At 32.9% G+C, this 22090-nt stretch overlaps 1 protein-coding gene and 1 pseudogene across 8 annotated transcripts in view; one reads left to right on the top strand and one right to left on the bottom strand.

Moving 5' to 3' along the window:
- EXOC6 (exocyst complex component 6) overlaps nucleotides 1–22090 on the top strand; it is a 194901-nt gene that overhangs the window by 21748 nt on the left and 151063 nt on the right. The window contains exon 1 of one of the 7 annotated variants that reach the window (XM_079137557.1): nucleotides 6045–7236. The exons of the other annotated variants lie outside the window; for them this stretch is intronic. The gene's annotated coding sequence lies outside the window, so the exon portion shown is untranslated. Of the gene's footprint in view, nucleotides 1–6044; nucleotides 7237–22090 lie in introns of those variants that run through there. 7 annotated transcript variants of the gene reach the window in all.
- Nucleotides 15502–21767, bottom strand: LOC306659794 (high mobility group protein B1-like; annotated as a pseudogene). The gene has a single exon. The product of its transcript is annotated as a high mobility group protein B1-like (transcript).

Here is a 22090-nt window from a genome sequence, read left to right as displayed (position 1 = left end):
GTCTCTGGTGGTGTCATAATTACCTGTTAGACTCCAATAATTGCAGGCTGATTGATTTACTGTTTTTAACAATATCCTGGGGCACAAGTTATTTAACATACTGATCTAGTTAAAGTTGGTTTTCTTTGCAATGGTAATTTTTTCCCCCTTATGCAGTTGATTTATTGAAGGAATGCTTTGAGATGAAATGTATAGGCGTTAGGAAAACAGGGAAGGGCAGAGGAGACTAAAAACTATGGATTCAGCTGAAATCTAGTCTTAAACCCAGAGGAAATTCTAGAGCGTGAATGACATCACAGAATTGTCTTGAGGCAAACTGTATACATATTCAGAAAACATGTTTAGAAGACATTTCCTTCCTATCTATCATATCTATCAGATCGGTGTCAGTATGTTACCTGGGCTGGTCTTCAGGTTGCTTTACATCCTGAGTGCTGGGACTACAGGAATGTGCCACCATGCCCAGTTGATCTCTTTCTCTTTATATATTTTTTTTTTTTGTCTGCTGAGAAACATTGACTAATAAAGAAGTTATTTATGTTAACATGCATTGCTATTTTCAAGTTACTGAATAATTTAAAAATTTCTGTTTTAATTTTTAATGCAATAAATATTGATAGTTATAGTATACATAAAGTTTTTTGGAGTTTTAAGAGAACAAAGAATTTTGAGAACTTCTTTAGGATAAAATGACTTTTCTTGAAAAACAAAAGCACATACACAGTTGTATTTCTCTGTTGCTATTTCCCCTACTATGATCTTAGCCACTGGTAATGATTTTAACTTTTTAACCAAACTAATTTATATTTCACATGGAAACCCCTGGGGAAGAACATTGAGAACTGTTGTATGCAAGCATTTTATCATAATAGTAAAGTTCATGAGTACACACAATACACTTTCCTACAACCACAAAATATCCTTCTTATACCTTAAAGTGGCAAAAATGAACGCTTTCATTAATGGGTCCTAAAACTAAAGGTTCTGTAAGCATATAAAAATAAGAAACAAAAGTATATAAAGTATATATTTATGCTTAATAATCAGTCTTTTATGATTCTCTTATGCTTAAAAATTAACTAGGTAATGATTATCTATTAATAAAATATCAAGGTTTTAAGTTATCTAAATCTTGGAAATTATTTTCAAAACATGTTGAATTAATAAGTTTATCAGAATAATTATTCATTTTTTGAGTACAGGTATATCCTTTTCATTCTTAAATATTATGTGAGTAATGTTATTTGGTCGGATCAAACTAGGTTTTTAAATCAAAGTTGTACCTTACTTATTAAACATGAGTTTTTAAATATTTCTGAGTTAATTTCTGTAAGAAGAAAAAAAAAATTTTCATGTATTTTTGGTTCAGGTGTGCTTAACTGAGCCACATCCCCAGACCTTTTTAATTTTTATTTTGAGACAGGATCTTGCTAAGTTGCTGAGATTGACTTTGAACTTGAGATCCTCCTGTCTCAGCCTTCCAAGCCACTGGGATTACAGATTTGTGTCACTGCACCTGGCTGAAGAAGAAATTTTTAAAGTCTAGCACAGTTAAAGTAATGAAAATTCAATTTCTTTGTTTCCTGAGAATTTTACAAATATTCTACTTCAGTGCTTTTTTATATCAATAAGTCATTTAGAACAGAATTCCTTTAATTTAAGAGACTTTATAACCTAAATCATTAACCCTCTGGGGATAAGTCATTTTATACACACAATGAGAGTTAAAAGCCTTTCTGAATTATAGACACAGAACTTTGTAGCTTTGTTCTGTAACTTCACCCACAGGTTTCATGAGTCACAGAGATATAGGAACTTAACTGGTCCATTTATTGAAGACCTGTTTTTGGTGGACATGAATTTCTTAACTGTTTTAACTCAGAATAGGCAAATCCATATAAAAGATTAACACCAAAACAGAATCTCTTTCACCTTTTACCTAAGATATCTCTATGATCTATCTATCTACCAAAAATTAGATTTCTGGTTTGACTAGGAAGTCTCAGATATTGCCACTGTTCTGGGGTAATATACTTATCAACCATATGATAACAAGAAACCAAACCAAAACATGTAATCTGTAGAGAGGGTAGGGGAAGGGAAAATTCAGAGAAACAGCAAAGTCAAACGTATTTTGTCACTTGGATTTTACCTCTGTCTCGATAAAATGTGCATAAGTTTAAGGAGTCCATCAGGTACAATTCTTTGGCAATTTATTTTTTCTGGCTACATTAGGTGAATCCACTGGTCATGTTGATGAAATTTTCAAAACTACTAAAAGATAATTTTAAAAAATGTACAGTCATGACTATCATATAAATGTAAAATGAGTACATTGCAAAGATTTAATTTATTTTATCTGGTTTTTCTATTCCATTCATTGTTTATGTGACTGTTCATTTTTAATTATGGAGGCCTTGATGTTCGTTATAACTGGTTGGGCTACCCCTACCTCATTGTTCATCTTTTACAGTGGTTTCCTGGCAACTCTTTTCTTGTTTATTCTTCTAAATGAACTTAATAATCAGCTTGTCTAGCTCTCAAAAAATCTTCAAAGTGTTTTATTGGGATTTAACTTAATTTATAAATCAATTAGGGAGAACCTACATCTTGGTGATATTAAATCTTCCTATCCAAGAACATACTCTGGGTTAAAAGTTTTTCACATACAACGTTTAGAATTCCTTAAGATTTTGTGTAGGTATAGTCATTTGCCTCATAATGCTATTTTGGTCAACCACACACATATTATGGTGGTCCCATAAGATTATAATGGAACTATAAAATTCTTATCACCTAGTAATGTCATAGCTTTGGTAATGAATGCATAGTGTAGTGCATTACTCTCATGTTTGTGGTGAGGCTGATGTAAAGAAACTTGTGCTGCCAGTCATATAAAAGCATAGCACATACAATTTTGTAATACGTGATAATGAATGATTATGCTACTTTATGTGTTTTACTTTTTATCATTATTTTAAAATACTGTCCTTCTACTTGAAAAAAAAAGTTAGCTGTAAAACAGACTCGGGCAGGTCCTTCAAGAGGTGAAGGAACTATCATCATAGAAAATGATAGCTCCATGTGTGTTATTACTTCTGAACCCCTTCTAGTGAGACAAGATATGCAAGTGGAAGACAGTAATAATGATAATTCTGATCCTGTGTAGCCAAGGTTAAGGGGTGTGTTTTTGTTTTCGGTTTTGTTTCTTTTTCTTTTCTTTCTTTCTTTCTTTCTTTTCTTTTTTTTTTTTTTTTTTTGTTTTAATGTCCTTAGGATTGATCTTGTGCCTGCTAGGCAAGCTCTCTACCCCTGAGCTTTACTCTCAACCCTGTGTCTTAGTTTTTAATTGGGCCCTCAACCCTGTGCCTTAGTTTTTTAACAAAAAAAGTTAAAAAAAAAAATCTAAAAGTAGGTTTTATTATCTAGGTTTGCTTAAGTATACTCAACAATGTTCACACAATGACAAAATCATCTAACAGTGCATTTCTTAGAACATATTCTGGGGGCTGAGGGGTAGTTTGTATAGCATGCAGCATGGAGTATGTGTTCAGGTCCTGGGTTTGATTCCAGCATCACAAAAAAGAAAAAAAAGAATGAATGAACATATTCCTGGTAAGCAACACATGGTTGTATTTTATTTTTCTTGTTATTTTTATTAGGTGTTTTCTTACATTATGTTTTATAATGCATATATATATTTATTTGTAACTAGTATGTGCACACATACACACAGTTAGTTTGGGTAAGTGTCCCCCAAAGGTCCATTTGTTAAGTAAAGATTTTATCTTTAGGGTGGATCTGTTTGGAGGCAGTGGAACCTGTAGGACATAAGGCCTAGTTGGAGGACCTTAGGTCACTGAAGCATGCCCTCGAAGGGGATTGCGGGATCCTAGCCCCTTCTTCCTATTCTGCTTCCTTACTCTTTTATGATATGCTGTGTTGCTGTAGGTCCAAAGCAATGGGACCAATCATTCAAAGACTGGAACCTCCCAAACTGTGAGAAAATATACCTTTTCTCTTTTTAAGTTAATTTTCTCAGATATTTTGTTATAGTTTCCATTGACTTAAAACACACTAACATGTGCACACACATACAAATACTAGTGATCTTTGTATATATCAGGAGATTGAACCCAGGGCCTTGTGCATGCTTGGCAAGTGCTCTACCACTGAGCTACACCCCCAGATCTGTATGCTAAATTTTATTTATTTATTTATTTATTTTTTGCAGTACTGGGGAATTGAACCCAGGGCCTTATGCTTGTGAAGCAAGCGCTCTACCAACTGAGCTATATCCCCAGCCCTGAGCTAAATTTTAACTGTTAAACGCTATTTAAGTTTTTCTTATTGTTTGTAGCAATTTTCTCTAGGGGTTCTGTTGGGTTTTCTAAGTATATAATCATATAACCTGCATTTAGAAATAATTTTATTTCTTCTTCTCCGCTTCTTAAACATTAGATTGCTTTTTCTTATCTAACTTTAATAGTCTAATAAATAAATTGCAACATAATACAGATTGAGCATCCCTGATCCAAAATTTGAAACTTTTTGATCACCAATATGATGCCACAAGGGAAATATTCCACACAATGAAACTTTGTTTCAAGAACAGTTATTAAGAATATTAAATTATCTTCTGGCTATGTGCATGATATCTTAGTATGTATATATACATTTCCCAAAATTAAAAAAAAATAATTTGAAACACTTACGCATTTTATATTAGAGATACTTAGCCTGTAACTGAGTCAGTCAGCATCTTCAACTTTTTCTCGACTTTAGCAGGAAAGCTTTTGGTGTTTTCTCATTAGGGTAGTTCTGGCTTTTGGGCTGAGGTATTTATATTTTATCGTGTTTAAATGGTATTTATCCATAACCATTTTACTTAGTATTTTTAACAAGAAATGCTGTTTAATTTTGTTAAATGTCTTTTTTGCATCTTTGGAGATGGTCATATGATTTTTCTCCTAGACTTCATCAATATATAATTGAATTTATTAATGGATTTTCTATTATTGAAATATTTGTCATTATAGAATAAATCTCACTTGGTGATGATGATTTGCTCTCTCAATGTGTTGTTGGAGTCTGCTGTTAGTATGCTTTTAATGATTTTTTAAATTGATATTCATAAGTGAGATTGGTCTGTAATTTTCTTCTTTGGTCCAATCATTTTCAGAACTTTGAATCAATAGTATGCCCATTTCATTAAACAAAATTGGAACTTTTGCTCTTTCTGTGCTTTGCATAATATATTATCTAATCTTTAAAGGTTTCTTAGAATTACCCCAGTGAAAATCAAGTGGGTCTGGAACTTTGTGGATGAGTTTTCTAACTCCTTTCTCTGTTTCTTCTATGATAATTGGTCTGTTTTAGACTTTCTATCTCTAGATGGTCAATAAATTGTATTCTTTTGAAAATTTATCCATTTCTTCAAATTTATGAAATACGTTTGAATAGTTATACAATATGATCATATGATTTTACATTTTTATAATTTCTTTTGTTTTTCATAATTACTTGCCTATTATCAATTCTACTTTTGGGTATTTGCAATTTTACTCATTTTCTCGCATAGGTTAGCTAGTGGTTTGTCTAGTTTGTCGATTTATTAAAAATAAACCTGTTTTTTGATTTATTAGTTCCATTAATTTTCTAACGATTTCTGCTCTTCTCTTTAATGGTTGCTTCTGCTTATTTTATTCTTTTTCTAACTTTTTGTATTTTATATCTTTTAAAATTTGTTGATATAACTAATGCTTATCTGATGATTTTGCTTTACATCTGGTTTTACTCTAACCATATTCTATGTTTTGTTATATTTTCCTTATTGTTGTTTTAGAGAAATTGTTTTATTTTTGCATTTTCCTTTTCATCCAAAAGTTTTTAAGTAGTTTTCTTTAAATTCTAGTTTTATTACATTATATTTAGATCAGTCTGTTTATATTATTTTTCAGAATCATTACTTTTAAAAATTAATATATAATAGGTTTATTATTTTTAAATGAAATAATGAATCTTTAAAAGTTTTCTCAGAAAATGTGGTTTAATATATGGTTAGCTTTCTGAGTATTTCATATGCTCTTGAAAAGAAGGTCTGTTCTTTTTTATTAGGATTAACAGTTTAAAATACATACATGCTTAGTTAAGTTTGTTGTATCTTCTAAAGCCTCATATTATTTTTCACCTGATCTTTCTTGGATTGAGAGAGATGTATTGAAGTCCCTTTTTATTGATTCATTTGTCTCTTATATCTTCTATAATGTCTGTTTTTTGAAAATTTGTTTATGTTTTGGGTATATAGATATTAATGTTCATCTTTGCTTTTGAAAAATGAAGATATTTGTAGACTACTTCATGTATAATTTTTAGCATTACAAATTGCATAAACCATAAGTATGTCTCAGTTAGTTTTGTTTTCCATGCAGAATAATGTACTTTTTGTTGCTTTGCTGAGAAGTAAACCTTTCAGCAAAATTTTCCTTAATTGTAGATTACTGTTCCTGTAAAGGACTTTGGCAGAGCATATAGTTCATCTCTTAAGCCATTTGGCACATGTACATTAGTTCTGCCATACATAGTCTTATATTTTTGTTTAATTTTCTAAAGTCTTCTAGGAAAATAATCTATGCCCGTGTTCATTAATCTGATTAATTATTTAAACTTTGTGAACTAAAATTTATTTTGGCAATTATTTATCCAAGAGGACAAACCAAATAAATATATATTGGTGTTTCCACTTTTTATCTTTTACATTTTACCAAGTATCCCAAAAGTCAACAGGAAGAGACATCTCTTTGGTCAGGAATGTGAAAACAGGAAGGAGGAAGTCTATTGCAAATCTGTGTTGGCTGATTACAAATTTAGGTTTCACCATAAAGGATGTTCATTAGCAATTGTGCTATGCTGATATCCAGAATTATAGTGAGCCTTAATGTTAGTACTACAGAATGTCAACTTTAGTTATAGGAAGTAATGTTAATTAACTAACTACACTAGGTTCTTTCCTGTGCCTGGAACAGGATATTGTTAGTGAGAACAAGTCATAGAAATTGCACAGAGAGGAAATCAAGGCAAAAAATTAAACACAGAAATATATTAAAAATAATTCTTTATTTATTTGCTTGTTCTTTATACTTTTACAGGTCATATGGTCCTTTTGTTTGGACACTGGGGATGTGCAAGGCCTTGGGTTCTATTCCCAGAAACCTCTACCCCTTTTTAAAAAATTAGGTATGTTAGGTCTGTCATTTAAAAATAGTTTGGCAGAAGGTCTTCAACTGTATTTGAGGAAGCACCTGGTCATTATTTTATAAAGCATTTTAAAACACATGTAGCAAACTAGATGAAATATTTCATGGGAAAATTCACAGGAGGTGAATATTTTGTAAGCATGAATTTTTTTTTTTTTTTTTTTTTTTTGTGGTGCTGGGGATTGAACCCAGGGCTCTACCAACTGAGCTGTCTCCCCAGCCCCATAAGCATGAATTTTTTTTTTTCACTATTCTATGTTGAAAAAACTTGGATTCTTTGTGTTTATACCACTACCCTCCCCAGCCCTAGGAATTGTTAGAAACTCACAATTATTCTCCAACTACAGGATACCTAATTAGATTTGGATATCCAACAGCAGTATTTTAGGATACATGCCTGAATTCTTTACTTAACAGTACAATATATAGATATTTAGAAAAAAAGTTAGATGATGTATTATCATTGGTATCATCATATAGCCTCATTTTTCTGCAAAACTGTTTGACATGCTCATTCTGCAGAACTGTTTGACTTGCTCTTTTCCTTAGGAGTTTGTTAATTTAAAATATGCCTTGAGACCCTTATTTCTGGATTATAATGTGGTAGTGCTTCTCAGCATTTTTTGTTACTGCACAAGCTGAAAATTAGATTGAGGGCTGAGATGATCATTAAAATTCTTGTTCAAAATTCCTGAAAAAGTGTTTAGATTGAACCACCTTGGTTAGTTGTATACTCCTGATGCAATGTGAAGGGATTGGAAGAGGCTAGGCTGCTCTACCCAGCCTTGTGATGGGCAGCAGTTCTCATGGAGAAGGTATCTATTCCAGTTGTATTTATGTACTTTTCTGGGGAGAAGACCCGTAACTTTTATCATAGTCACTGAGGAGGATCTTGCCACCCTCATGCCACAGCCTAAATAAAGATTTACTGTATTAAGAATTATAACAATTAATACTAACAATAGATATCCTTTATATAATAAAAGTTAAACTCTTTAACTGCCTTTTTCATTTTGCTATGTTCTTTCTTACCAGTCTTTACTCTTCTTATTTCTCCACTTATGCAGGTGTTACCTATTATTGAATTCCCATTATAGGTCCTCTTTCCTCTATGAAATTTTTGCATCTTAGACACCCACATTCTACATGGATACACATGTATGTGTGTGTGTGTGTGTGTGTGTGTATTCTTTCTTACAGCATGGACTTTTAAAGTTCTATACAGTGTTATTTAGTTGTGTGTAAATATGTGTCTCAGTGTATGTGTGAATATGTAGTCTTGAATATAGGCCTAATGAAATTGTCCTTGAGACCCATGGTTGATATGTTGACACATAGTGTGTATATGTGCATATATTTTATATATATATAAAATATTTCCTATTGTTAATTTGCTGTGGTACTAAGGATTGAACCCAGGGTGTTTTAATACTGAGCTAACATCCCTAGCACTTTTTATTTTTTATTTTGAGACAGGGTCTCACACAGTTGCTTAGGGCGTCACTAAGTTGCTGAGGCTGTTTTTGAACTTGTGATCCTCCTACCTTGAACTCCCAAATTGCTGGGATTATTGAAATGTGCCATTGTAAATGGACTTGTTGAAGATATTTTTGAATAACAGTAAACTCCATTGTATATAATTTTCAGTATGTTTTCACCACCAAAATTAGAGTACCTTTTTTCTGATCATAAAAATTTTAGCATGCCAGGCATGGTGGTGCATGTCTGTAATCCCAGCAACTTGGGAGACTGAGGCAGGAGGATTGCAAGTTCAAAGCCAGCCTCAGCAATTTAGTGAGGTCGTAATCAATTTAGTGAGACTCTGTCTCTAAATAAAATATAGTTTTAAAAAGGGGGCTGTGGATATTGCTCAGTGATTAAGCACTCCTGAGTTCAATCCCAGTACAAAAAAACAAAAACAAAAACAAGATTCAAATGTTAACTGGGGATGTAGCTCAGTGGTAGAGCACTGGCCTAGCCTGTGTAAATTTCTGGGTTCTTCTAGTACCACAAAATGGTAAACAAAAAACAAAACTAACAAACAACAACAACAACAAAAACTAATCCCAGCTACTTGGGAGGCTAAGGCAGGAAAATTGCAGGTTCAAGGGGAACATGGGTAAGTTAGGGAGACCGTGGGTAAGTTAGGGAGAACCTGTCTCAAATATAAAGGGGTTGTGCATAGCCCTGAATTCATTCTCCGACCACCAAATCAAACAAACAAAATTGTTCATTTAAATTTTTTTCCTGAACAAATGTATTTGTATAAAATACACTTAAAATTCTTCTACTCAGAATACTGAATTAATATTGGTGTGCAATTTTCATATTTTTCCTTTGAGTGTATCTGTGTATGGGTGTATGTGTCTTTATCCTGTTTGAATTGAATATTATTCAATACCTATTAAAATGCTGTTTCAAGCACTCTACAAGCCAAATTCTTAATGGTTTGTTACATTTCAGGGCACATATACCTGATTATTTCCTTGTATTACTCATTCAGGTGTTTCTTATTTTTTGTCAAATTCTGTGTACAGTAATATTAACTCTAATTTCTTGCTTAAGATTCTTGTTCCCAGAGGTAAAAGTGATCATCTGGATAGTAACTGTAATAGTTAGCATCTGTTTTCTATGTGCTATAGTTTTAAACACTTCAATGCATCTATTTAATTTACTTCACAAGAAGTAAATGAGGTACCATTAAACCCCCATTTGCAAATGAGGAAATCAAGGTAGGGACTGATAAGGTGATTTACTCCAGGCTTTCAGTAAGTACTGGAACTAACTGAATGAAGGTCATTTGACTCCAGAGACTTTGTGCTCTTAATTACTATGTTTTGCCTTCTAATCTTAGAGTATTAGATAATAAAAGCTGCAAAGTCAAAATCATTAAAACTAAACTTGAAAAAAAGAGGGTTTATTTAAGTTATGGAGCAGTAAGGAATGTGACCAGAACTCAACTCAGGGAGGAAGGGTTGTATATGGGACCTGTGCTACATCTGAGGAGGCTCAGATCCTGAAATAAACTCCAAAAAAGTGATGGAGGTACCTTCTTCCTCTGTATTTCCTAGATAGAGCTCTGGAAACTTTAATAAAGACATTCTCCAGCTTGTTCCTCTAGGAGATGGGGGCTGCTTGGTGCAAGAAAAATCTCTACCTGTGCCCTGTTTCATTTCTAAATGATATAAAAACAAAAGTGTGATAACTCCTTACCTTCCCTTTTCATTTTTATCCTTATTCATTCATTCCAATGGTGAAAAAGAATGTATAGCAAGTTTGTTTTTAGTGCTCACTTATTGAAAGGACTGATTCTTTTTAGTTTGGTAGGGTAGGTGTAGTATCTGTACAGTGGTTTATTTACGTATTTTTATTTTCATACCCAACCCCTTTGTGTGGTTTGTGAGGGTGTGTGTACATATTGTTGATGTTTTAGTATTGTCCACTTCACTACACAGGAGCTTAATTTTAAAAGAATTCATTAATTGAGGCATTGCCCTAGTACTAAGAAAGAAATTGTGGAAATGGACAGTGATCATACTACTAACATATTTAAAGTAATTAATTTCAGCAACAATTTTTAATTTCAGTGGCAATTTTTGCAGTGAAGACCAGTTGCCCTGTAGAGTTCCTCAGAATTCTTGTGATCAAGTACAGTGATGCATGCAAAATTGCTTTGTAGGTCACAAATAATGAGTACAGATGTAAATATTAGTTTTTGTTTTGTAACTTATTTTCTACTTTTGAGTGGACCCAGAGTTGCTCTTCTTAACTTTTTTCTCCTCTGTTACAACACTGTGAAATGACAAAGGGAAGGAAACTGTGTGGTTAGGATCAATAATGTGAGTTGGGATCAGCCTTCTATTAGAGTAACCATGTTTCTGGTTTCCTCTGTACTACTTCTGAATATACTTACTTGGTAAATCCTTTGTCTTTTGACAATCACATTATAAAAATTAAATATGTATAAGTTGTTATATACTTGTTTTAAAACTATTTATATTTGCCATTACCAAAAGGAAACATCTTTAGGTAAAAATAATAAAATCTCCGTGCTGTAGAGATAATGCCGATAGTTCTAGTTACTTGATCAATGGGTAGAAAGTAAACACTGAAGGTCTTCAAGCTCCAGTCTTTTATTCATTTCTTATTGTTGGAATTTCATATTAATTTGTTCTTTTTGGCTGACTAAACCAGGTGATGGTAGAGATGGTAAGCCAGTGTTAGACGGCCCTGCCATGCTTTACCCTTTGGAGTGGAGGAATTCTCAGCTGGTAGATACACTGCTTTTGTCTCTGCTATTTTATGGTTTAGGGTTTTCTAAGTGATTGCATTTGGTATTGAAGTTGCCATCATACTGATGTTGAGGTGACTGCTGATGTTAAGTCTCATCTGGATTTTCTTAATCCTTTTCATTGTAGTCTTTGAAGTCTACGCCGTTTTTGGCAAGGAGGGCCCTGGACATATTTTTGGTAAAGACAAACACATTTTTGAAAGAAGCCTTGTTTTTGTTAATACACCTTTAAAGATTTTCGAATTGTTTTATGCCTAGACAGGTTGAGATTTATAAGAACTTCATTTTTAATTTGAAATAAAAGTTTACAACTTGATTTCTTTTAAAAATGTCAATAATCTGCAAATTCCTGTAAATAGATGATTTATATGTAATGTGTATTATACGTTAATATGTAATCTATATTTTTTGGAGGGGGATTCTTTCTTCTTCCACAGTTAAAATTAAATATATGTGCATTTGACTTTTCCTTTTTTTTCTTTTTCTTTCTTCTCTCTCTCTCTCTTTTTTTAATGTAGTGCTGAGGATCAAACCGAGGATCTTACATATAACTAGGCAAACACTCTTCTAACTGAGCTGAATCCCTAGCCCTGGCTTTCATTCTTAGTATTTTCTGCAATTTAGTAAAGTTTTTGTTTTCACTTCAGGATATACTTTGTACAATGATACCTTTTCTAGGACTTCAAAAAATACTTTTTAAAATATTAGCTTTAGTTAAGATACTTTTCCTGTAAGAAGGCTGATGTTATTTAGTTTAGGTTGAAAAATCTCAGATCTGTTAGAAATTTTAGGTTATTTTTCATTCAGTAATTTTAGGATGAACACATAAAAATCATCTGTAGGTTTCCAAATGCTGATGAAGAATATAAGTAAAATACATTTTTTGTTCATATTCGATTGCTAATTCTTTTCAGATTTTTGGATTTATGAATCAGTGCTAATTTTCCATCAGTTTTCAGTATACTGCATGTACTTTTTTTTTGCAACAGGGATTGAACCTAGGGGTGCTTAACTACTGAGCCACATCCCTAGTCTTTAAAAAAAGTATTTTATTTAGAGATACAGTCTTGCTAAGTTGCTGAGGCTGGTTTTGAACTTGTAATCCTTCTGTCTCAGTCTCCCAAACTGCTGGGATTACAGGTGTGCACTATTGCACCTGACTACTACATGTATTTTTAGTATACTTATTTTAAATTCAAACTGACTTTAAGATATTCTTTAGTAAAATTATTTTTATGTGTATTCTTTAAGTACCCAAGTGTTTACTATGTCAGGCACAATACAATATATAAAAGCTTATCCTATGCCATATTGTCCACATTTAACATAAGAGCCTAGGATTAGAGAATTCTTATGGTGTTTTGTAGTTCTGCTGTTTTAAATAATTATATCAAAGTAATAGATAACAAAATAGCTTCAAAAATGAGAAAATCTTACTTTTATTTTGCTTTCATAGTGTTAATTAGGTTAAGTATGAGATTCACAAAATATTTTGATGCAGTAGTAAAAGATTAGATTTTTGGGGGATACTTTTTGGTGAAGGGTGCCCTCTAGTGAACCTTTTTCTTTTATTAGGATTTCCAGTTTGTATCTTCACAGCACTTACAAATTGAATAAAAAATAAAAGTATAGTATAGGTTTTATGTAGAAAAGCTGGGAAAATTCCAGGTAATGAGAAAGTTATACATTGTCTATTCATGAAATTATCCTGGAGAAACTCTCTTGAGTTGAAATTTGAAGAAAGTTTAAAATTAGTATTGGGGCATATGGTAGGATAAGGATATCCTGGGAACACAAAAAGTTTATAGTAGTACCCAAAAGTGTTAATGCCAAAAGGGGGAAAAAAAAAAAAGGGGGGGGAATTATCTTTGAAAAGGATTTAATTTAATACTATTTTAAGTATTTTATGCAAATGTTCAAAAATTTTCTCTTGTAGTTGGAAACCTTTATTTGGGAATTCAGGAAGGACTCAGACGGGAAGTTGTAGCGTGGCATCTCTTACGTGGTTTGTGTTAGCCAGCTTTCTGTTACTGTTACAGAAACCTATGATATCACACTAAGAGAAAAGGTGTGTTTGACTCATAATTCAGAGGTTCCAGGCCATGATTGGTTGGCTCATTGTTTTTAGGTCTGTGGCAAGGCAGTATATCGTGGCTAGAGCACATGGTAGAGCAGACCCACTCACTTGAAGCCAGGTTGCAAAAGAGAGAAAGAGGAAGAGGTTGGGAGGTAGTCCTACTCTTCTTCAAGGTCATGCCCCCAATGATCTTAAGACCTCTCACTAATCCCTGTGTCCTAAAGGTTTCACCACCTCCCGACAACATTTCCCTGAGGCCAAGCCTCCAACATGTGAACTTTTGGGTAGCACTTAAGATCCAAACTATTGCATGGTGGTACTCAGATGCTGGTTGCTCTTAGCTACTTACTGGAGTTGAAGTCATCTGAAGGCTCAACTGAACTAAACAGGCATGATGGCTCACTTATATTGCTGTCAGTTGCTGTGACTGTCACTGGGAGTGCCTACCTGTGACTTCTTCAGCATGCCATTTTTAGGATATTCAGATTTCTTACATGATAGATGGCTTTCTAAAGAAGTCCAGGTGGATATTGCATGACCTTTTCTATTTTCTGAAATCACATTGTATTTATTATTTCTGTCATATTCCATTGGTCAAAATAATCACAACTCTGCCCAGATTCAAAGGGTAAGCTATAGATCCTACCTCTGAATATAAGCTTTATCAAAGAATTTGGACCTGTGTTGTAAAACTACTTCAGTTACTTTCCTGCTTCTTTGAAGAATTAGGCTCAGTGCAGGTAAATTTTAATGATTTAAGGAACAAGTTATCCTTTGTATTAAAGTTTCCTGTGTCTGTGCCTGTTTTCTGTATTTGATTTCCAGTTTCTGTTGTACATGTACTCATGTAATACTTAGTAAATATTTTGGAAAGAATCCTCTTTTGTCCAACTGTTATTGTTTTGGAGTTATTTAATTTCTTATTTGTTCCTGCTTACAAAATATTAGTGAAAGTTATGGGAAAGTTGTTGTTCCTGCTTGCCATATTTGATAAAATGGTTGGGAAAATGTTAGAACTACTGGCCATAATACTTTTATATTGATTATATTCTTTATTGCTAGTTCATGATGCTAAGTAGCTATGGTAGAAATATTTTTTCCCCCAAGATTGAGTGGCTATTTAGAGCAAGTTACAAAAGGTGAATTTCAGGTCATATGATTTTATGAAAAATGACTCTTCTCTCCTGTGATAATTTATTTGCTGTCTTTTAAAAATATTTTAGCCCATTGTTTATTACATGTTTTTTACTGAAAACCTGAGTGCCTTAACTGTATCTGAAGTCTTCTGAAAAAAGTTGCAGTATTTCAAGTCTTATCTCTGACTCTAATGGCAGGATCAAGTGGATCATAAACTCGTACTAGAGATTGCTCCACTAAAACATTGGATTAGATTCCCTATACATATAGCCAAGAACACAAAAACAAATAGTAAGGAACAAATAGAATATCTCAATGTAACTTCCTCCTCTAGTTTCCAGGCTCCATATAGGAGGCACAGAGAACTGCTAGTGAGTTTATCTAGGCATAGTAAGGTCTCACTGAATTTCAGAAACTTACTTTTTGCTGTTTAACTACCCTGTTATACTTGAGGTGTTCATATGTTCTGTTCTCAAAGAGCTTTAACAATTTATGTGCGCCAATGTGATGTTGCATGCTTGTAATCCCAGCAATTTGGGAGGCTGAGGCAGGAGGATCACAAGTTCTAGGCTAGCTTCAGAAACTTAGCAGAACTTTCTCAAAATAAAAAACAGAAAGGGGTATAGCTTAGTGGTAGAGCAACCCTGAATTCAGTACCTAGTACCAACAAAACTAGAAACAAAAACAAAACACACACGAGAGAGAGAGAGAGAGAGAGAGAGAGAGAGAGAGAAATCTGTGTGACAATTTTTACCAGTATACCAAAATTATATTTTTAAAAGTATTTTGAGATTGATAGTAAGCAGAATATATTAGATGGGATGGTTTAAATAACTTCTGGAAATTTCTGAACAGTTTTTTTTTTTTTTTTTGTAATGACTTAAAACATTGTCTTCATAGTAGTATTTTAATGTTTGGTTTGTCAAAAACTGGTAATCATAGGGTAGTTAATTGTCTTATAAATATATTTAATATTCAAAACATTTTTGAAGTTGGTAACATTTTAGTACTTACCACTAAGATTCATACCCAGAACCTAAAAATAATTAATTATAAATATGCAGTTGCGAAAGAAGTATCATAAGCAATGTCATTATCATGAAATATTAAATTTGTATTAGAAGTATGCTAATGCTGATGTTAGAAATTAAGCTTGATATGCTATTTGAAGTATTAATGAAAAATAGCAAAAATGCCTGTAGACTGAGAGAATATAGAATGCTTAAAAGAACACAAAAGCAGTTTTATTACCAAAAATACTAAATTAAGACTGTTACGGCATTGAGGAACTGGTGAAAAAATGTGGTTAATCTTTTGAAAAGGTATAAGATGACATTAAAAAGCATCCACAGGAAGTCAGAAGTAATTGATACAATATTATTACAGATAAAAGAGTGAAATTTTGTTTTCTAGTAAAGGTTTGTAGAAATATATTTGACACCAAAAAGTAAAAGGTATCTTTAATGCCCAGTCATAAAAAAATCTTTTTTTCTAGCTTCCCAGTATTTGAAAGTCCATTTTCTTGCTAGTCTTTGTTTTTCTTAAAAGCAGCTGATTGTCATTAAATAAAATTCCTAGGAAAGTCTGCCAGTGGCTATCATTTTAATGGACAGTACTCTAGGTGACTGTTTTACATTAGGCAGTATGCAGACATAGGCCTTGACCATTCTCTTGTGGTTACACAACCAGTGTGTCTATCCTATTAGAAAATGAAGTATTTGGGGATGGAGAAAAGCCATTTTTGTTTTGTCTAGAAAAGAAACTATAGTATTCTGGTAAACATACGTAATTTGGGGGAAATTAGGACTAGGTGCTTTGAGAGTATGCCAGCTTTACTAAAAAGTACAAATAATATTTTAGTAAAACAAAAACTATTTCCCAGGAAGCTAACACATTTTATTTTCTTTCCAGATATTATGGTGGAATTATTCTTTATAATTTAGATGCAGTGAAAGAAAAAAATACTGGAAACAGTATAAGGATATTGTGTGCTTTTAAAAAAATGTTATTATGTGCTTTTTAATGAAAAATATCCTCAAATGTTACCAGAACTGAGTCCTTTTCTTATATTACCTTGTGAATGTTTTTTTCCTTCATTAGAAATAGACTTTTTCCTCACAAAGATAAAATATGAAATATGATTGTGAAATATGATTGGTAGGTCATTTATTTTATTTACGGAATATAGCATCTATAATAATAATAGAGTTAGTTTCTCCGTTAAGATATTTGGTTCAGTGATGACAGCATTAATTTTTGGTGAACCAATTTAACATTTTAATCTTCATTTTATTTTTAATTTTCTTACCACTAGGTGGAGTCCTATGTACATGATTCAAAAAGGCATCTGTGGAAGATAATTTACTTATTTTAATTCCATAAGTTTGTTGTATTAGACGATCAAATACTATGTAGTAACTCATATTTCAACAATTCACTCTGTGATTTGACAGAATAAAAATAGAAAACAGGTTTGTACTTAAATTTTTAGCTATGTTTTTGACAGTGATTTTATGCATTCCTAGTTGGTACAATTAAAACATGTAGATAAAATCTTTAGCATAAACCATCAGTTTTTCATTTAAAATAAATTTTAAAGTTATCTCCTTGTAAAATTGATTTTGTATCTGTATTGTTGTCTGCATAGCATTAAATTTTAACAGAAGTAAGATTTTATTGTGCTAAGCTTTTGGAAGGGATGACTGAACTCTCTTACTGATGTCATTGTCTATTATATGTAATATTAAGATACAACCTTAGTGGATATGGGATAATGGAAATTTTACCAACTTTCTAATGTTCAGTTTTGCTAGTTATGTCATATTGATGTGCCTATTTATAGAAATTTGATTAGATTTGACAATAGACATAAAATTTGGGGGAATGTTTTGAAAGAAGAAAATATTATTTCATTAAGTTGTATATTGCTAAAAAATTAGAATAGTTGTGTATTTGGCACATTAATGTATTAAGTAGATATAACTTAACCAACTCAGGGTTCAAAGAGTGAATAGTCTTGAACAGTATTTTTTCTTTCCTGTCCTGCAAATCAGAATTTCAAAGAATAATGATGATCATTCAAAGACAAAAAGGGAGAAAGAAAGAAAAAAGATTTTTAAGAGTTAAATAAGTATGGGACCCTCAGTTTTCTCTATTTCATATTTTGTTCTTCCTTATTTTGTTGCATTTGTAACTTAATACTGCCTAACAATTAGCTTTGCCTCAGTTCTCATCCCTTTTTTCTGTCCATCGGTTGATTTCACCTGATGGGTGCAACAGTGCACATCAGGGATTCCCTATTGAGTCATTCTCAATTGTTGATCTTCAAAGGTGATCTGTGTGGTTGCTATGCTGGTACTTCCTCTCCACATTCCATGCTGCTTATCACCATTGCTAACTGGTGAGTTTATATAACATAATGGTAGCATTGGCTTTGGAGTCAGGTAGACCCAGGGTTTAATCTTGGTTCTGTTTGCATGTGACTTTTGGAATTCACGTCTTAATCTTCCCAAACTACATTTGTAAATTGGGATAATAGAATCTATGTCATATAGCAGTAGTGAATATTTAATGATATAATACATGTAAAGCACTGAATACATAGTGAGTACTTGGTGGTTTGTTATTGTTACTTTTATCATCACCATCATTAAGCCAGTTAGGTCACTGGGGAATCTTTCCTGGGAAAGCACGTCTTCTCAACTCTGTATTATTTTCCCTCTACCAGCTCTCAAAATATGATAAATTCCCTCAGAAAAAAAGATTGAAAATACCTGCTTTGGTATCAAGATGCATACCATATCAAGATTCTGGGCCTAACATTTCCTTTTACTTTTTCCCCCTTTCCAGTATTCTGATGTATATCCACCCTGTCTGTCTGTCTCTGTCTTTTGCTTCTATTCTGTCAGCTATTTATTATTGACTTTATTAGTAAATTTCTAGACTAGTTATTTTTTTGTTACCTGTCATTAGTATGAATATGGATTAAATCAACTACATGTAGTGATTAATTCCATTTTAAGTTCTTGCTTGCTGGCTTTTAGGTTTGTGCTGCATTTATTAAAATGAGAGATCTAGGAACTTTCTCATTCTTACTAGGGCCAGCATTTTATCATTTATTGAATTTTGGATTCTGGCACTGGCCTGATACTTGAGTACTTTCTTTAAATGCAGCTTATTCTTGTGGTTTAGAACTTTTCTTCATTTTGATGACCTTGTATCTGAGTACCCTGCTCATTAATATGGATTGTAGGTGTAAGCTTGGAGTGTAGTTTATACTCTTGTCTGAAATAGCAAATAGCTATCAAGCGTCAGGAGAAGTTTGGGGGAGTTTGAGACTTAGTTGTAGGTAGATCAAGAGTATGCTTTTCTGAGGGTGGGAGAAAGAAAAAATAACAGAATGAGACAAACATCATTACCCTATTTACAAATGGTATAACTCTACTTTATGTACAACCAGAGAAACAAGTTGTACCCCATTTGTTTACAATGAATCAAAATAAATACATTTTAAAAAAGAGTATACTTTATCTGAAATCTCAATCTGTGCTAATTCCTTAATGTTATTTTTTTCTTTGGAATTTATTTTAACAGTAGAAGACATGGAATATAAATAGGTTGTGCTTTGCAGGTTTTGGTTTTCTATTAATGGAAGGTGGGTTTATGTATGTTCTTTTTTTTAATAGAAAAAAATTGTATTTACTTAGAAGCATTCAGAATGTCAACATTTTTTTGCAATTACAGAGTGGTGTTCAGTTAACAGAAAACAATTATTTTGTATAAGCTGCATCAGAGACAACTGAAAATGAAAAACTACTGTCCCCATATATAACTCATTTGTGCTGTGCACCAACAAGAACCTGCTTTAAATTTCCATGCCAATTTACAACCCCCATACTGTACCAAGCAAAGTTAGTGGCTATTGAAAATTCCACAGGGCTATCTGAAGACACATTTGGTAGTGTGTTAACTATACAAAAAAAGACACTGTATAGTTTAAAAACAAATCTTACACAGCCTTACATTTCAGTTTTTTTCTTTAAAAGGAGTGAGTTGTGTACAGGGGGGTTAAATGCTTTATAGACAAGAAAAAGAAAACTGCGCTAGAACCAACTTATTCATCATCATCATCTTCTTCATCCTCATCTTCTTCATATTCCTTTTCCTCCTCATCCTCTTCATCTTCCTCCTCCTCCTTCTTTTTCTTGCTTTTCTCAGTCTTGACAACTCCCTTTTTTGCTGCATCAGATTTTCCTTTAGCTCGATAGGCAGCAATATCCTTTTCGTATTTTCCTTCAGCTTAGCAGTTTTCCTTTCATAAGGCTGCTTATCATCTGCAGCAGTGTTGTTCCACATCTTTCCCAGTTTATTTGAAACATCACCAATGGATAGGCCAGGATGTTCTCCTTTGATTTTTGGGCGATACTCAGAACAGAGTAAGAAGAAGGCCGATGGAGACCGCTTGGGTGTGTTGGGATCTTTGAACTACTTTTTTGTCTCCCCTTTAGGAGGGATATAGGTTTTCATTTCTCTTTCATAACGGGCTTTGTCTGCCTTTGCCATGTCTTCAATTTTTCCTTTCTCTTTAGCAGACATGGTCTTCCACCTCTCTGAGCACTTCTTAGAAAACTGGAAAGTTGATTGAAGTATCTGGGTGCTTCTTCTTGTGCTCCTCCCAGCAAGTTTTCACAAAGAATGCATTTGATGATATTTTGCCTCTCGGCTTCTTAGGATCTCCTTTGCCCATGTTTAGTTGTTTTTCCTCAGCAAGGCACAGAGTTGCCCAGTGCCCATCCCCTCACTTGCCCCGGCGCTGTCTCTGTGTTGCTCAATGTACTGCAGTGGCTGTCTTGTGTATGTTCTGATATTGTTCTTGTCAATAATATAATATTAGTAGGAAAAGAGGAGTTCACTTGTGATGCTACAATGGATGTACTGGCAGTACCGTGAATTATTATTATTATTATTATTTTTTGCTTTTGGTTCACTCTTTATTTTGCAAGTAAAACTCAAAATCAACAATTGGGTCAAGGGTAAACATTAAGGAAATTGTGTCCACACTGCAAAGTCTGAATGAACTGCCTTTAGGGAATCATTAATTTGCTATTTTTCCATAGTTCTTTAGAAAAGCAGATAAAGATTTCTTCTTAGTAATTGTTTCCATTTCAAAACAACACACATTTATGATATAAATTTCAGAAAATCATAAAAATTAGAAGTTATTCTCTTTAACTGTGTATTTAACACCTTGAAGGACATATACCTCTATTATATATTTTTTTCTTTCTGGCATCTTTTCAGTATATATGTATTTGGTTGAGTCAGTAAAATCTTGATTATTCAGTATTCACAATTTTGAATCTTATGTCTACTTCCACTTGGATTTATTAATTTGTTCATTCAACAATATCAATTGAGCAATAAGTGTATGTTTTCCTTTCATTTTAATTGCATATACATTTTTAGTGACTGTGTAAAAGCTTATATAGTATAGTTACCATAATTTATTTACTCAGTATTCTGTTGTTGAACATGTAGCTGCCTGTCATGGTTTTTGATCTGTGAAGCTATTTTTTTTTCTCTTTTAATCCTTAGTTTCTTTTTAAAAATTTTTGATTCATTGTACAAATGGAGTACACCTATTATTTCTCTGGTTGTACATGAAGTACAATGATACCATTTGCCTATTCATACATGTACATAGGGTAATGATGTTTGTCTCATTCTATTCTCTTCTTCCACCCCCTCCCCACCCCTAGTATCATGAATTATCAAACAACTTTGTTTTTAAGATTTTGGGGACTATATTGGAAAGACACGCTAAAGGATGGACTCTAAGAACTTTCTAACATGAAAGACTTCTGGGAAAGAACTATTATTTCTCTTTTATTGTTTGTTTATATAATTTTTAAGTGATAGCAGTCTTGCTTTTTTACTTAAAAAGAGAGTCAGACTCTCCTTTGGAGGAATTTTATAGTAGAGCAGTCATGAAATATCTGTTGCTAGAGTTTTCCTACAATGTAACAATGTAGGCTAATGAGGAGAGAGAGAGAGAGAGAAGCAGCAGTAGTGGCGGCCACTCCATCTTGTAATATGTTCTGTTTACTAATTATACACACACACACATACACACACACACACACACACACACACACACACACACACATACACACCTTTTTAGGTTCTAGGCATAGAATTCAGGGCTCCATGCATGCTGGACAAGCACTCTATCACTGAATCAAACCCCCAGCTCCTACTAATTGGGATTTTAAGAGCCAGATAAATATCAAACTGTTTTATTAAAATATATAGAAAAATTATAAAAATGTT

This window comes from Sciurus vulgaris (genome assembly GCF_902686455.1).
Source record: "Sciurus vulgaris genome assembly, chromosome: 4".
In the NCBI taxonomy this organism is placed as follows: domain Eukaryota; kingdom Metazoa; phylum Chordata; class Mammalia; order Rodentia; family Sciuridae; genus Sciurus; species Sciurus vulgaris.
Note: the sequence above shows the minus strand (reverse complement) of the source record. Positions and strands in the feature narration are given on the sequence as shown.